This window comes from Ambystoma mexicanum, chromosome 3q (genome assembly GCF_040938575.1).
Source record: "Ambystoma mexicanum isolate Mex_15411 chromosome 3q, UKY_AmexF1_1, whole genome shotgun sequence".
In the NCBI taxonomy this organism is placed as follows: domain Eukaryota; kingdom Metazoa; phylum Chordata; class Amphibia; order Caudata; family Ambystomatidae; genus Ambystoma; species Ambystoma mexicanum.
Genome location: NC_090926.1, coordinates 878,158,791 through 878,172,739, shown reverse-complemented (window position 1 = coordinate 878,172,739; position 13,949 = coordinate 878,158,791). Strand labels below are relative to the sequence as shown.

Sequence of the window (13,949 nt, the reverse complement as noted above, 5' to 3'; positions counted from 1 at the left end):
CTGCTGTGTTTTTTTCATTGCACGCCTACCCTTTGCAAGCATCCCACACAAAGATTAGAATACATAACAAGACATACAACAAAAAGTGGGGGATAGATACAAAAAAAATAGATAATAAATAGATGTACTGTTTGCTGAATGCATTAAAAATAACATTGCAGGAGCAGATAGAACCTTGGCATCCAGTTGATTGACGGGGGCACCAGTTGTTGAGGCTTTCGCCCAGTTAATGAGGTACTCACAATGTTCAAATCCTGGCCCCCAATCAATTACAGGTACACCAAGGAGTAGGTAGAGTAGGTAGAGAATGACGGGTGCCTCCATATTTGAAAGGACGCCTATGTTGCCCTCTCCTCCTCATCGTGATTCTTCTGTAGCCAGTGCCTGTGCATGGAGGTTTGTCTGCCACAGCCCCCATTAGATGACAAGGGGCCACCTTGTGGTGCATGGGTAAAGAGCTTCCCCTGTGTCTGGCATGTATTGAAGATACACTGGGCCCAAAATAGTGCTGAAGTGTGTTGGTGAGAGAGCAATTCGACCGATAAAAAAAGAGGGATTTGTAACAATGTCGCTCTGAAATACAATAAAGCTCTCTTGTGTAAAACCTAGAAACTCTGTGGGAAAAGAGTGTGCTAGCAGTTGAGCTGAGATTAATATTTATTAAAGAGGCAAACTTCAACGCTGAGGAACTTTAGCGGCGCCTGAAGAACCACCCACCTGAAAATCATGGCGTCCGTCCTTACACGAAACAGGCCAGATTACCCAAGTAGTTGTGTTCCCCTGAGTGAGCCCTGCATGGTGGAAAGTGGACCAAGCATGTGTCTCGTGCAATTGGGCATATTCACAAAAAGGAATCAGAGCGCGCAAGGGTGGATTCATTTTTGTGAATGAGACTATTAGCAAAGTGTGGGAAATGGACTTGGAGTGGGAGTGGCTGCAGCAGACCACAGCGGGCCCGGGGTCAGATTCGATTTGTGATTGTCCTGCTGCACGTACCATTGTGCCTGGCCCTTCTAGTACAGGCTGCACACATACCACGGGCCCAGTCAGACCCATAGCAGCATTTGTTCCCCAAAAGAAACGTAGAGCAAAACAAGACCATACGTCACCGTACAGTAACCCCCAGAATACACTCCAAAAGGGTCCCTCCAAACCCACAATGACTTTAACAATATGTTGTTCTGGAACTTCGCACCACGTCAAAGCCCCCACTTTACATTTAAATAAGACAAATCTTCAAGGTCTATACACAAATATTCAAAGAACGTAGTTCCAACAGGGGTTTTAATTGAAAAGCAAATTCAAAAAAGTAGACTTCAAATAATAATATTTTCAAAGAAATTTCTGTTCATTCACAAAAAACAATTTCTGTTCATTCTCAACCAAAAAGAAAGCACACTTCGCAATGTGCCCCTATTAACCTATTATACCCATCAGAGTGATTACCAGCAATACTGTGCATTAAATGATTCACAGTTTAAAGGTCCATATAATTGATATGGCTTCTTGCTCCATTTCCAAATGAGACAATTACAATTTTTAGAGCCACAACATAACTTCTTCAAATGACTTCTTTGCAAAAATACGTCCAAATAGGCTTCAATAGATGTTCTTATATGGCCAACGCGTTCCGGATTGGAAAACAATCCATCCTCAGGGCATGGAAAGCCTAAATGTTCCACAAGTCAAATCCACTCGGGGAGAGACACCTGTGAGAGTACAGACATGTCCCCATTAGGGCACTGATCCAAAACAGAACATAAACGTAAACAATACCTTGTCCAAACTTCCCCCAATACCAACCTTAGCGTTTGGCACAGTGAGAAAACGTCTTCCACCACAATCCTAGTGAAACAAAATCAATAATGAACAATGTGGTTCAAGTAGTGCCAACCACGTTATCACTTACAGAAAAGCATCAAGTGCTAATTACTGTACCCCAAATTTAAATCACCACACCGTGTAGATACTAATATGAAAGCCCCTGAAAGTAAAAATAACTACACCAGCAACAGAGGACCACAATGCCCATAAGACACCAAAGTGCTCCCTAGTCCAATGCTCTCATTGCCACATAGAAAGAATCAAAAAAACCACCACCAAAGAAGGTAGTAAAATCAAATAGGGTGGAAATGTAAAATCCCCAAAAGAAACGGCCATGCATTACATTCTCTGGAGCAGATACGGAAATGTAAAACTATCATTTGCAGTGTCAGGTACGTGAATGCCCATCACTGCTGATGCACTTACTGACCCCAAGTGAGCAGGAGTTCGATCCCGGGCCTAGTCAGCAAATGCATCCCTGCGTGTGTCAGGCACATGGGTATACGTGGATGGGTTACTTATGTGAGAGTCACTTGCAGCCACAGCCATCCCATCCCATCCTACACCTCTGAGAGACAGGGACTTGCAAAATGAACATTCAGAGCTATACCTTTGAGGGGCAAAGTGTTTCTTGCAATCTTTGTGTCATACCTTTGTGATTTGGCCCCAAAGGGTAAATGATTCAACGCGTACAACGTCCTCCTTGTCTTGTGGTTGGTGGAGAGCAGCCACACTTACCAGTGTGCCCATCTTTAGGAAGTAATAAGTGCAGATAGGGAAAGAGTGTAGAGCTAGAAAAGAAGAGGCCCTTATGGTACTCCGTAAATTACGGGTGTTGGGGCAGAGGTCTTACCAGCTCAGGTGACAGAGTAGGAGTGGTTCAATACGAGTGTAACCATTTCAGGACCTTGAGGAGCCCAAGGAAGTGAGAGGAGAGAGAAGAACTGTGTGGTCGACAGTCTCGAAAGTTCCGAAACACTGAGGAGGGTCAGAGTAGAGGAGAGCTTGGACTGACGGGCAGAAAGGAGGGAGTTAGAGACATGCAGAAGAGCAGTCTCGATTGGGTGAGAAGGATGGAAACCAGATTGAAGTGGGGAGAGAAGTGAGTGAAGATTGAAATAGGAGGAAACCTGAGAGTAAGCAGTGCGCTCTTGGAGCTTGGAAAGGATGATGAGATATAGGGTAAAATTAGCAGGGACGGAAGGATCGAGGCAGTGTAATTTTAGGATGGGTTGAATGAGAGCCTGTTTAAATGCAGAGGAAAAGAAATAGCTGGAGAGGGAAGAATTAATAATGGAAGTCAGATAGGGAATGAGGTGAGGGTAAACTTGGGGAATAAGGACAGAGGGAAGAGGGTCCTCTGGGGAACCAGTAGGATGCGCATGAGAAGAAAGGCAGAGTGTCAAGATCAGAGAGAGTGGAGAACAGTTATTAGGGAGGTAGAATCGTTAGAGGGGGAGGAGTGGGCAGGGGCAGGTGGGAAGGAAAAGCAGAGAGAGACAATGTTAGAGGTAATTTGCAAAGTCAGAGGAAGAAAGGGGGAGAGAAGAGAGGGGTCATGAGAACGAGGGGAAAGAATGGTTTGCAGAAGCTGAAAGAGGTGACGGGGTGGTGGAGAGATAAAGCCTGAGTTCAGAAAAATGAATTGTTTTTGCTGTAAGCAGAGCTAGATCATAGGATGAATGCAGTAAGGATAGAGAAGAGAGATCAGCGGAAAACTGGGACGTTTTCCATCGTCGTTCAGCCTGGCAGGGAGCAGAACAGAGAGAGATGAGAGCAAGGGTAAGCCATGGTTGGGGCACTTCTGGGAAGGAGTAAAAGAGCATCATGGGTGGATGGAGTCAAGAGTAGACACAAGAGAGGACTGAAAGGAGTTGACTGCCTCATCAGGAGGAAGGAGACAAAAAGAGGAGATTGAAGAAAGGGAGGAAGAAAGAGGAGAAAGGAAGATAAAGAATGATGGAAATGAGGGAGGGGAGATGAAGGTGGGTAAAGGAAAAAAAAAGAAAGAGGTGATCAGAAGAGTGAACAGGGTGGGCAGAGATAGTCCCAAGCGAAGGAGGTGAAGATAAGGTCAAGACAAGAGTCTGAGGGTGTCCGGACATTTCATCGACAACAATTGGTCGACAGGACATTTGGTCGATGTAATTTCGTCGAAAACCAAATGGTCGATTTTTTTTTTAATTAATATATTTCTTTTTATGGTTGTAGTTTAGGGAAAAAATGGTTTTTTTAGAAAAAAAGGGGGTCGGGGGGGACCCCCCCCCCCCAAAAAAAGGGTAAAAATAAAAAAAATAAAAAATTCGACCATTTGGTTTTCGACGAAATTGGTTCGACCATTTGTCCAGTCGACCGATTTTTTTCGATGAAATGTCTGGTAACCGAGTCTGAGCAATGAGAGGAGGGGGGGGGGGAGTTTGAGTGACAAGAGTCAATAATAGGTAGGAGAGGATTTAGGGGTATTAGTGGGGTGAAGGGGCTTAGATAAAGGGGAGTAGGTGAAGGGGGAAGAAGAGTGTTGGTAGGCTTTAAATTAGAGACCTGGAAGAACCAGTAATTCAGTTAGACACCCCCCACCCCTAGTCCAGCTGCCAAAGCCCAGCACAAGGTGGTGATCAGCCTGGTGGAAGCACTTGTTCCAAGCAGATTGCTTGCACCACATTGACCCATCAGCTCTGGCCTATTGGCCTGTGTCCAGACCTCTTGTCCTCCCCCTCAGTCGTTTATGCATAGTAGACAGATTCTCTTTGTGTCCCCTAAAGCCTAGGAGGTGGTTTCGAGGGGGCTAGAATCATTCCCATACTGTTGGGGGCACAGCTTGCTACCATCACCCACCAGCACCCACTGCAGTTATTAAATCAAGAGGCATGGCTCACCACAAGAGAAAGCGAAGAAGAGGGGCAGAGGCAGACCTAACTCTAAAAAAGCTGGCTGTAGCTCTGCCTTCCAGTCAGCAGAGCTCAGTGGCGTTGGATGTTCTTGCTGGTGTTGATGGCAGGTTTGGTGGAAGGAGGCAGGAGTCTCCTACTTCAATCAACCTTCAATTCAAAGCCATATTTTTTCCAGGGACAAGTCTCAAAAAGTTGCGTGGAACATTCCAGAAGGTGAGCACATAGAATGGTGCACCTTGCCCCTGGCCTCCTCCTTCCTGACTGTTTTGGTTATGGACACTCTTGCGTTAAAGCAGGTGCATAGCAGGCACAGCTGCAGCTCCTCAATGCAGATCTACAACAACTTCTCCGGGGCGCTGATATAGGCAAAAAGCCTAGACTTCGATGGTTGCCTAAGTGTTTCTCTGATTGGCATGGCTTTCCAGGGTCCCTCACTACAGTTTGAAGGTACCCAGCATACTTTTGTGTTCCACCATTGCATTGAAGCCGCGGGTGCAGGATATGCATCCAGCGAGGTGTAGTTTGCCTATCAAGTAATTCAGTTTACCAGAGTGGGGAGCTTTGTAAATGATGCAAAACAATTTGAAAATTAGTTCAGGTCTGCAGGGCAGCAAGTGGAGGTCCTCTAATGTAAGGGTGATGTGGCAAAATCTCTGGTGGCCCTGGATCAGGTGCATAGAAGACAGACTTAAGGAGGGCGAGAGCGGAGGAGGGCATCTAGGAGAACCTTTCCGGCTGCAGTGGGTGTGTACCGTATTGGGTGTGCTAGTAGGCAGAATAGCAATGATAGTCCATGTCAGAGCCACTGTTCAGAGTGATGCAATGAGCTTCACGACTTGGACCAACAGCTGTAAACCACACCCACTGCAGCCCACTGCAGCCGGAAAGGTTCTCCTCCTGAACCTCCCTGCATTGGCGCTAGAAAACAGGGTAAAGTATAAACCCTGTGGCAGAAACACAGTGACTGAACATAGAGTATCACCATAGTATTTATCCCCCTTGTTTTAGAAGACTGTCCTGATGAAAGTGGTTACACCCAAAATACACCACTGAAACCGGTAGATAGTGGTTGCTACATGGTGTAGAACTAAAATATATTCTACCGTTACCATGAACAACCCTTTATATGTCTTTTACTGTAGCCTCACGCCCCGTCCTACCATTTAACACTTTGTTGGAAGGGTCATGTGGGCTACCTGTTTGTCTTCATTTGAAATTTGGCTCATCCCCACCAGGGAGCACTTGCTGTATTAATAAACTTGAATCACAGCAGTACAACAACATTGTTCTGAGCCTCTTTCTTAGATTTTAATTTTAAAGTCACCCTGGGAAGTCTCGAGCTGTCTGTGGGATAGTAAAAGTATTGTGTACCCACAATAGACAGTCCGGACTTGTTATCGTTTATATGTCTTTTTAATCCAAGGTGTAAACTTTACTTTTACACACTTTTGCCTATATTCCTCTATTAGGTTTAACAGTGACTGAGGACATACAGGAGTCTAACAACCTTTATGTTGATATTGTTCTTCAAAAATGGATTCTCTTTGACTTCTTTTACTGTCCCCTTTTTTGTAAGCAGAACATCAGCGCTTCCTAAGGAAAGTTTTCCCTAATTTCAGGGTTAGGACAGGGACAGACAGTTATTTTTTATCTATCCTGATATCTTCCAAACCGACCCTGGATCTCCTTGGTCACTGCTCTGTAGCGCTTTTGTCTTGCGTAAATGGGATTTTCCTACGGCCTATTTCTAATTACATACAGTTGTGTGTTGCCCTCTTTCATTGTGTTACAATACTAGCCTGTTAGGGCTTCACCCTGCTTGCTGCACCCTCAGTGCCCTTTGGGTTATAACTACCATGTTAGTGTAACAACTCTGTACCTTTTTATTTAAGCAGTGAATCGAAAATGCTTCTTTGCTAGATTGATATTTTCCTCTGGTCATTATGTATCCAACTAAAATGTTTTGGGAACCGAAGTTAGTGACTATATTCAGAAATGTGGAATCCAGTAGAGGAAAACAGACATTTTAAAATCAGAGTTGGTTTCTAAAGTTGGCCAACATTGACCTATAAAAATGTATGAAATATGTGGGTAGAGCTGCTTACAAACCTCCTGCCTTTGTGGTCATTTTGGATGATTGAAAGAGAATACACCTTTTGTTTTGCTCCCTTAGAAAAGAAAGCACGGGTTGGAATCGCTGATGCAGACCCAGTGGCTCAGCAGAGCAGGAGGGAAGGCCAGATTGTGTGAAGATGCAATGTGTTAGCTCCACCAGCAGATTAATCAAGAGTGAGTCCGCCTTTCCATCCTTGTGACATATCCTCTGCCTGTTACCATCAATGCTTCTTATCCCTATGCACCTCATGGTGGACTCCTAGTAGTCCGTCTTTGTACCATAACCCCTTCTAGCAGATCACACTGTCACTGCACAGCTAGGCTTACGTATGTAGAAGCCAGCACATGCACAGACCTACATCCATTAACATGTTTCTTGGTGCAAATGTCTGGAGTGTATGTAGAAACCAAAATGATCATCTTATTCTGCACAGTGGATGAAGGCGTTGCCACGTCCACAGGGACGAATATAGGGCACGTGGTAATCATTACCTTGCAGTATGTGCACCACAACATTACGCTGCCTTCTGACATATTCCATTCAGCGGATGTGCAGTGTGTACAGCAGATGGCAACTCTTAGCTTCTTATTCTGAACGCCTTTGCGGCACTAGCTGAGAATCCCATCAAAGTCGCATCAAGGATGCAACAGCTGCTGCCTTGCATTTCTGTGCATCTCGGGATATAATGATCTCCTAAAGGCAGGATCTGGGATGCGCACGTGAGGACAAGAATTAGAGCATTCCCAGATGGCACTCTTGGTTCGACTGCTGTATCACAGGTGACACATATTTCACTGTAAATGCAGAGGCTGCAAAATGGATTGTACACTAGTAGACTTCCAAGCCGTTTACAGCTGCAGGTGTTTAACTTCGTGTGGGAGACTGTTCCTAATATCGCCATCATTCAGTAGTTCCCAAAGCACCTTCAGTCAATCTCGCTTTAATAGCCATCAGCAGAAACTGGAGTGCTTTCTAGAGTCAGCTTCATGAATTGACCAATGTCATGTTTACTGTCTGAATCTAAATGTGATAAAAGGTTGATATGTATGGTTCTGTGAGTTGGTCACACTGGAATCTGAAATCCTCCCTGTTGTTATAATGTCTTGCCCTATTTTTCTGTCTTCCTTCCTTACCCCAACATCAACGTCTTGGTTCCTCTTCATCTTTCCCATCTCCTGCCTCTTCTATCCCCAGAAGTATGCTCATACCTGATCCGCTAGCCCCCTACCTGGCCCAGGTCAGGTCCTGTCTCTGACTCAGGCCTCCTTTGTTGAACAGGCCTTAAATGACTTAACCCTACCTCCTAATGCACCTTTCGAAAACCACTATTCCCCCATATCTTTCCTCCAACTTTCACTGGATCTGTGATCATTTTTCGAGAAAAAAAAAAGAATTGAGAAAAGACCTCATTTTTTGACCGAAAAACGAAAATTACTTTCATCTTTTTTAATCTTTTTTTTTATAATGCAGGTGGAGTGCCCCCTAAGCCTCCTCTCTAAACGCCCTAACCTAACTTATACCCTTACCCAACCCCCTACCTATTATTTACTAAAATGCTTACCTTTTTCGGTCAAATACATTGGGTCATTTGTCATTCGTTTTTTCTGTATTAGGTCATTTTATTTTTTTGTATTTTGCAAAGGTTAAACAAAACCATAAGCACATGTCTCATCATAAAAAAGCAATTTACAATACATGCATTTCTATAGTTTTCATATTACATACTTTACAAATCATCACATTTCTACAACAATCCTATTTCATTACTTAACTTTTTTTCACCAGGGGGGCGTGGCTAACTGGCCATGGAATAGGACGTGCTGCGTGAGGAGCTCCTGATGATCCGACTCTATTTTTGCCAAATTTACCTACTGAAACTGCAACGAGCGCCTAGAACTTTGAGGATCAGTTGTCGGAAGCTGCAAGATAAGTGAAGCTCGCTGGAGAAGCTCATAGTCCCCGAGAATCGTGAGATATACATGGTTTTGTCGATGCGATCGCGGGGCTGCTTCGACACCAAGATGGCGGCTAACAAAGGAAAGGCCTCCGAGGAGAAACGAAACTGATTCCCCGGACCTGCGGGACACGGCTGCGGCAAATTGCCTGGAGAAGCAACACAATTGGGTGATATGGCAGAATGGTCGAATCCACGAAAGCGCCTGGCCTGACATACGTGAATGGAGCCTCAGCGTTCTGACCGCAAGAGGAGATGACATTGGATGCTTGGGTGATGAGGCCTATGGAAGTTGTATGGGGAGTGGAAGGCCATAGCCCATCTGCAAGACAATCCGAAGTGCCATCTCGAATGTGCGTTTGGCGACCTGAAAGCCTGACCATTGTCGGACCGAGGACGGTGCGACAGCAGCACTAAAGCGGAGGCGCACAAGAGCAGCGAGAAGCGCCATGTAGGCGAAAGGGTTGAGAGTTAAGCCCAAGCAACCCACGATGGAGACTTTTACGAGAACGCAACGGACCCCCTCAACATCAGTACAGAGCGCAATCGAGACCCCCGCAGAGGATGCCCCCAAAGGGGATAAGCACCAGATCCCAGAAGCTATAACGGGGCTAAGCGCTAAATGGGACTTGGCAATGGCGGATCTACGCACAGCTCTGGAGAATAAGATCGATGCTGTAGGCACAGAACTCACCCTGCTTCGTCAAGATGTTAGGGCACTTGCAGAAAGAACCAGCGGTTTGGAAAGTGGGGTGAAGATTAATAACGATGTTAGCACGAGCAATGCGAAGGAGATTCATGTCTTAAAACAACAGGTCGCTAACTTGGAAAATCGTGTGGAAGACGCGGAAGGAAGAGCGAGGAGAAACAACATTCGCGTGGTTGGCCTTCCGGAGGGAGAAGAAGGGCAAGATCCCACAAACTATGTTGAAAACATGATCCTGCAAGGGATCGGAGCTGGTAATCTCTCGCAGGGATTCACAATGGAGAGGGCGCACCGCGCCCTGATGAGGAAACCCCGGCCGGGGGCCCCGCCAATACCGATCATCGCGAAGATCCTGAATTACAGAGATAGAGAGAAGATCCTTGAATACTTTCGTAAGGGCGGCACGATAGAGAGAGCATCCACCAACATCACAGCGTATCCGGACTACACAATGCTGGTACAGAGGCAGAGGTACAGCTATGTAGCCGTCAAAAGGAGGCTGAGGGCAGCAGGAATCAGATATATGCTTCTGTACCCGGCACGATTGAAAGTGCTACATATGAACAAAGCGCTCTTTTTCGATACCCCTGAGGATGTTGTCGCATGGCTGGACCTGCAGGGCTGCCCGGAACAAGAAGCGGATTGGGATCGGCAGGATCATACCAAATGAAGATTCAGCAAGGAAAAGGACCCTGATTGGATGGAGAAGCTGTGACTGACTGAACTTTGTACACGATCTGAGCCTGGTGTTCGATTCGGACTGGAATATAGTGAGTGTAACTGTAATCGGTAACGGTTTGGCAATTGAATGTGTAATGTTTTTTGAGAGGAGCAACAGAACGCGGACAACCTACCCCAATAGACTATTCGTTTCAGCGGCCATTAGGGCGGCTATATCCTACTGAGCCCTGAGTAGAAGCTCGCGCTCGGCAGGGCTAGATGTGGGGATGCCTGAGATCCAGGAATGGAGCTGGGCAACTGTTGGGGAGGGTATTGTTGGGGGAGGGGTGGGTGGGCAGAAAGTTGGGGGATGGGGAGTTGCGCGTGTGTGTTGTTATGGGGAGTTTAAGTTTTGTTTCAAGCCTATTTGGGAGAACCAGCTTGCGGCACGTGCAGTGCACGAAAGGACGTAACCGATGGAGGATCGGGTGGGTGCTTATTAACGACCTATGGGGGACCTCAGGATAATAACGTGGAACGTCAGGGGCCTTAACAGCTACCTGAAAAGAAACAAGATCATGATGTATCTGAAAAGGCAGAAAATAGACATTGCATTACTACAAGAAACGTACTTGACGCGGGAGAAGTTGAACCTAGTTAAGAGAAAGTGGAAAGGGACCGTAGTGGGCTCGCCATACTCTGCATATGCCCGGGGGGTGCTAATCTGTGTGGCACCACATGTCCCGTTCAAATTGACACAAGAGGTGGTTGAAATGGATGTAAGGATGGCTATATTGCGTGGGCTGGTAGAGGGCAGGGAGGTATGCATAGTAAACACGTATGCCCCCAACCAAAACACAGCAGCATATTTCAGAGCCCTGTGTGCCAATCTTAGTGTGTGTATGGGGAGCGCGGTGATCTGGGGCGGGGACTTCAATTGTGTGTTGGATCCAGCGGTGGACAGGTCAGATGACAGGGTGAATAAGCCTAGCCAAGTGGCGAGAGCGTTGCGGACGCAGCTAACAGATATTGCCCCCCGAGGGTGACAATCCCCACATGGCGCTTCCGAGCGGAGGCGCTCAAAGATCCAATCTTTAGAGAAGATATAAGGGAGGAGATTACTAACTTTTTTGTGGAAAATACTGGAAGTATGGACTCTGCGGGCACACTATGGGAAGCTTTTAAGGTGGTGATGCGGGGGGCGGCCATTGCTAAGTCAAGAGGGTTACAGGGTGGGGTCTTGGCTGACCTACAGAGGGCGGAAACCGAGCTAGAAACAACGTTGAAGAGCGAAGAGATAGACACAGAGCTGGTACTAAAACTACAGCAACAATGTGCAGGGCACTGGGAAAGACTAAGAGAGGGAGGAGTTAGATGAGCCAATCACGTTGGAGGAATTAGAAGAGGTAGTAAAGCAGCTGCCCACTTGTAAGGCCCCAGGGGCAGATGGGTTCCCCAGCGAATTTTATAAAGTATACAAGGAGGAAATCCTCCCCCCAATGCTGGACATGTTGAATGAAGCGTTTGAGATAGGACGGTTGCCTGAGTCACTTAGAGAGGCGATTATAATACCGCTGCCCAAGCCAAATAAACCGGAGCACAGATGTGGTTCCTACAGGCCCCTGTCGATGCTCAATCAAGACAGCAAGATTCTCACAGCTGTTCTTGCGAATCGATTGCGGAAAGTGATTGGCAGACTCATACATCCTGATCAGACGGGTTACGTCCCGAACAGGAACATTACACACAACCATAGGCGACTTCATCGGGTGGTCGAATGGGGTGTCAAAAACGAGGGTGAGATGGCAATAGTGTCTCTAGATGCAGTCAAGGCTTTTGACTCGGTCAAGTGGTCAAGGCTATTGGCCGCTTTGGAAGGGTATGGAATGGGGCCGTGCTATATCAGGTGGGCCAAGATGTTGTATAGTGAGCCGCTTGCCAGGGTCCGAACTGGAGCGGTGATATCGGAAAGATGGCAACTTGGCAGAGGTACCAGACAAGGGTGCCCCTGGTCCCCGATGCTTTACATCTTGGCCCTGGAGCCTTTGGCAATATGCCTTAGGGCACAGTACGAGATGATTGGCATTGAGATGGGAGGGGAACGACACTTGATATCCTTGTACACGGACGATCTGTTGCTGTACTTGCAATACCCAGAAGAAAACCTCTTATACATACTTGAAGTGATGGAAAGGTATGAGGAGTTGTCGGGCATCTCGGTGAACCCCCAAAAGTCAGTCATATTCCCATTAGGTAGCTATAAGGGGATCCCTGCAGGAGGTCTACCGGTGCTACAGGTACCGTGGGCAACGCACTCTTTTCGCTATTTGGGCATAGATATATATCACACGGCACAGGACGAACACAGACACAATACGGAAGTAGCCGTTGAGAAAATCAGAAACAGCATGCAGTTCTGGGCTAGATTGCCCTTGGCGATGATGGGGCGGGGGGCTATGCTCAAGATGGTAGTTCTGCCCAGGCTTTTGTATTACTGTAGCAATATCCCACACATAATACCCAAAAAGTTTTTTAGTAAATTGAACAGCATGTGTAGGGATTTCTTGTTGCACGGTACCGGAATAGGGTGGCGTTCTGGAAACTGCAGAACTTTTATGAAAAAGGAGGTATCAGACTGCCCCATTTTGAGGTTTATTATTTGGCGGGACAGTTGCAATATTTGGCTAAGTGGCTCTCCGATGAAGTGACCCCTGAGCACAGGGTGCTTGGGCAGGACTGTGCCCCGTTTTACTTGAAAGAAATGATCTGGCTGTCCGAAACTGACATGAGGGGGCGCCCTGCGATGTTGAAGCTGGGGCGGAAAATTTGGCGTAGGGCTTGTCGCCTAATGGAGGTCCCATACCCATGCCACCCGCAGGTACCTTTGGTTACTTTAACAGGAGGGGATGATCAGCTAAGGGCGATTGTTAGGAACTACTGGGAATCGGTGGGGCTGGCAACGCTAGGCGATGTTTGGCAGGAGGGATCCATTAAGGAGTGTATAGAACTCAACGAAGAGGCGGGTCTACACACGGGGCAATGTGTCACATACATTAGATTGGTGCGAATGATTAAGAGCACCTGGCCAGAAACAGTTCTGATAGAAGAACCAGATGCAGTTTTGGAAGCAATGTATGATATGTCTGAAGGGGGTCATGAGATCTCGAGACTGTATGAGATGGTGATGGCTAAGGTGGGCAAAGATTTGACGCATCTGAGACTGGACTGGGAGCTGGAAGTGGGGGCCCCGATGGAGGACGGGATGTGGGAGCGTGCCCTGGGCTACCACAAAAAAGTATCTAGAAATGCCAGATTAAAACAAATTAAGCTGTATGTAACGCGTAGGGCATACATGACCCCCCTGAGGATATCTAAGTTTCGAAACGCTGGCATACAAGCGTGTCCTAAATGTAACCTGGAAAACGCTGGCATGACGCATATGTTTTGGTCGTGCCCGATTATTAGATGCTACTGGAGGGATGTGGCGCAGAAACTGGCTGATAAAGGGGTTTCTCTTGTTATAGACACGGCTTGGGCCTGCTTACTGGGCAGGTTCCCTAAGCCACGGAAACTCAAACATATTGAGAAACTAAGAAATCTGGCGTATGTGCTTGCGAAACGTAGGATCGCCATGGGGTGGAAGAAATGCCACAAACCTAAGGTGGATGTATGGTGGAAGGACCTACAGAAATGGGCGGAGGCTGAAACGGTGGCATGGCAAGATGCGAGTAGCCGGGCTGATGAGGGGGAGGTGGGCACCCTATTGGCCTGGAAAGCGCTAATAACAGAATTGTTTGA

At 46.8% G+C, this 13,949-nt stretch overlaps 1 long non-coding RNA gene across 1 annotated transcript in view; it reads left to right on the top strand.

Annotated features, from left to right (window-relative positions):
• Positions 1–13,949, top strand: part of LOC138583072 (uncharacterized) — a 184,874-nt gene that overhangs the window by 150,830 nt on the left and 20,095 nt on the right. The window contains exon 3 of the long non-coding RNA XR_011305146.1: positions 6,889–7,004. This is a non-coding gene — a long non-coding RNA (uncharacterized lncRNA). The remainder of the gene's footprint in view (positions 1–6,888; positions 7,005–13,949) is intronic.